The sequence below is a fragment of the Otolemur garnettii genome, unplaced genomic scaffold, assembly GCF_000181295.1.
Source record: "Otolemur garnettii isolate 467f Iridium unplaced genomic scaffold, OtoGar3 scaffold00094, whole genome shotgun sequence".
NCBI classification, from domain to species: domain Eukaryota; kingdom Metazoa; phylum Chordata; class Mammalia; order Primates; family Galagidae; genus Otolemur; species Otolemur garnettii.
In genome coordinates, this window is record NW_003852489.1 from 2,541,348 (window position 1) to 2,545,385 (window position 4,038).

The following is a 4,038-nucleotide window of genomic DNA, read 5'->3' on the forward strand; positions in this document are numbered from 1 at the left end:
GGTTTTCCGTAAATGGTGTCCTCTGTTGATGGGAGTTGACATGTGCCCGTTTTTTCACTGTTAAAAACAATGCCTTGAGAAGCCACCTTGGGCACATACACAAAAGTTCTCTATGTTACCATAGAGATGAAGAAGTGGGCCATAGGTATTGTGCATTTTAAATTTGTAACAGATATTGCTAAACTGTTCTCCGCACTCTGTAAAAGGTTCACAGGCAAAGAATGGAATCAATCACAGTGTGGGTTCAGTTGTTAGTTCTTTGGTTAATAGTGAGGTTGAGCACGTTATCATTGGTATTGCATCTTCTGCAACTTTCCTGTGTTTGGTTTTGTCCATTTTTCTATTGGATCGTCACTCTTTTTATTGTTTTATAGACGTTGTTAGATATTCTGGCTAAACACTGATCTTTCAGCTCTTCTTATGTATGATGCAAATCTTTTTTCTAGTCTGTCACTTTTCATTTACATTTTATATAATTTTGAGGCAGTCAAATTTATTAAATTTTTGTGAATTTTGCTTTGGGGACTTGTTTAGGGATCTCTTCAAGATCATAGACACATTCTATATAGTATTATGGTACTTTAACACTTTGGGTTTTTTTTTTGTTTAAGTCACTCGTCCACCTGGAATTTTTTGGGTGTGAATAGTGTGAGCAGGAAGAAGCTACCTTTTTATTTTCTAAACAGATACCCCATCGTCCCAATGTCTTTAATGGAATATTTAAATTCATTTAAATGTCTCATTTCTCCACTGCGTTAGGATAAATTATGTATTTACTCTACCAGTCTATTTGTCTGATTCTGCACTATGATGAGCTGTAGAATTATTTCATACAACTCACCATAGTGCAGAAATCAGTGGGAGCCCTGAGCTTGTTTTCCTGCAGTTGGATGGCCCCATCTGGGGGTGATGAGAGACAGTGACACCTGAAGTGTGCTATTTATGTCCTCAGCTCCCCCTCGGATCATCAGGCACTAGATTCTTATAAGGAGCATGCAGCCTGGACCCCTCACCTGTGCAGTTTACAGTAAAGGTCTTACTCCTATGAGAATCTAATGCTGCAGCTGTTCGGACAGTCAGTGGAGCTCAGATAGGGATGTGAGCAAAGGGGAGTGGCTGTAAATACAGATGATGTTTCACTCACTTGCTTGCCGCTCACCTCCTGCTATGCAGCCCAGTTCCTAACAGGCCACAGACCACTACCAGTCTGCAGCCTGACCCAGCCTGGTGGCTGGGAACTGCAGAAATGGACTTCAGAGACTCAAAAGGGGTGAGGTTGGGCAGAGGGTGAGGGATCAAAAATTACCTGTCAAGTACAAATGTATCCTATATGAGTTTAAGGTGCACTAAAAGCCCTGACATCACCACTGTACAATTCATCCATGTATCAAAAAAACCACTTGTACTGCCTCAATCTATTGAAATTCAAAGTAAATAAATAAAAAATAAAAAGATAAAACTGATGAGGGAGATCTACTTGTAGAAAAAGGGAAAGAAATGCTGCCAAGAGAAAAAAACTAATTACAAAACATTATATGCAGCCTGCTGAGATTCATACAAAACACATGCATACTCTGACATGCATATACACACAAGTGTGCACAGGTGTGCATGGTGCACCGACACGTATGCAAACATACACAGAAAATTCTGTGAAGCACCAAAGCCTATGAACAGTGGGTACCTCTGGGGAATGAAGTGAAGGGACTGAGGAAGAGAAGGCTTTTATTTCATACTCAGTGCCCCGTTAAAATTTTACAAAGAAAAGATAATAATTTTTTTTTTTTTGAGACATAGTCTTACTCTGGCACCCTGACTGAAGTGCCTGGAAAAATTGATCCCCTTGCCTCAACTTTTCTATGTTCAGCAGAGATGGGGTCTTGCTCTTGCTCAGGCTGGTCTCGAACTCCAGAGCTCAAGCAATCCACCTGCCTGGGCCTCCCAGAGTGCTGGGATTACAGGCATGATCGGCCAGAAAAGATAATAATTGTATCACAATGGGCAGCGCTTGTGGCTCAAGGAGTAGGGCACTGGCCCCATATGATGAGGGTGGTGGGTTCAAACCCAGCCCTGGCCAAAAAACTGCAAAAATAATAATAATAATAATTGTATCACAAAAGAAAATAATAACCTCTCCCTTCATCTCAGTCCCCCAAAGTAGCAAACTTTGATTTGTTTTAATTAATCAGTGGGTTTGGATTACTTTTATATTGCTTTATTAATATGAAGCCAAACACTAACAAGGGTTGAAATGGAAGCATTGACATACATTGCATTTGGGGTGAGCTCTTTTCCTGAGGGAGGCTTGGGTAGTGTGACTGACACTTTGGCTAAGTATAGAATTCAAGTTCAAATTTATTTCCCTGCAGCAGTAGGAAGGTATTGCTCCGTTATCTTTGTGCACTTAATAGTACTGTTGTGTTATCTGTTACAAGTTGACTTATAGTTCCTGAGATATAGAAATTAATTTCTATTTCAGGCAAAGCAGAATTAACATGGGTGGCTGGATCCACCAGCCAAGCCTGAGCATGGAGAGGCCACAGAAGTGAGAATGAAATCATTAGACAGCAGAAAATAAACAGAGCTGTAGGAAGCCCCCAAGGAGACAGAGGAGACTGGATGTGCTAAGGAGAACAAAGGTTAGGAGGGGAGGAGGGGAGGGCTGGGTGCATCCAGCAGGGCAGGGGCAGGGTGAGCCTTCCGGTCCTGCCCTCCTCTCTGCCTGACATTGCCCTCCTCCAGGTCACTGTCTGTCCTGTAGTGACTGCAAAAAGGAAAACAGGACCTCTAACTCAGCAGAAGTTTAGGGGAGGGATGTTAAACAGCAGTTCAGGAAGCTGGCCAAGTTAGGGAATAGAATGACAGGTCTGTTCATCTGCCCTGAACACTGGAGTATTATTACCTAAGGGGAGTGTCTTGCCTGAACAGAGATACAGGAGATTTTCTAATAGGTAAGGTTCCCTGGGGGAGGGTAGCGAGGAAATGAACAGCAGAAGAACCTAGATTATAACCAGGAATCTCTCTAATCCAGGGCATGAGTCTCCTGCCATCCCCAACACCCCCTTGTGCTGACTCCATACACTCCCCAAACTCAATGAGCAGGGACATAGCAGAGAATAGGCTTTCACGCTCCTCTCATGTCAAGACCAAATGGAATTTATCCCAAGAAAGTAATTTAACATTCCATTTCACTTGATATTATGAAAATGTCAATTCTTCCTAAATTGGCCAACAGACTCAATGTAATCACAATCAAAATCCTAGTAGGAAGAAGTTCCAGTTCCACATAAGATGAAATAAACACAATCTACAGTCTCTCTTGATGAAAGTGGAACAACTATATGAAGACTCTGTGAGTTGATCAAAGTAGGCAGATTGGGGGAGAAGAATATATTTGAACATACCACCTATGTAACAGTGAGTTTACTACATTTTTTGTCTGATACTCCCCAAACTGAACTCAGTGTAACCCGAAACCCACAGTGGGCATCTGTGAGCACAGAGGGAGAATACCCTCTAGTTCTGGCTTAAGAGGCAGGAAAGAGATCTAATGTTCAGAGAGTACAGGGATCTCCCACTTCTCTTTTCCATTTCTTTTTTCTTTTCTCCATTATCTCGCACCCCAATTCCCAAGCAATCCTGTGGCAGCAGCAGCAAAGGAGGCCAGAAGGAGCCTAAAACTCTGAGAGAGGGGAAACTTCCTGCCCATTCAGAGGAGCTGTGCTCCTAGGAGGGTGGGATGAATGCTTAATGTCCCCCCACACACACATCTTTCCACTGTCTGGCCGCAGGTGCAGGCATGGCCACAGGAAATGCATCACAGAACAAGGTAAATAGATCCCAGCTTTTTGGCCAGGGGACCAAGAATCACAGGGAATCAGAATGTGCCAGGGAGATGACAGAAAGGAGGAAGCTCAGGGAAGCAGCTCTGGGATCTAAGAACCGGAGGGATAATACCAAAAGGTCTAACATTTGTGTCATCAAAGTCCCAGCAGGAGAGGAGAAAAAGTGTGGTGTAGAAAAATATTTGAGAGCCCA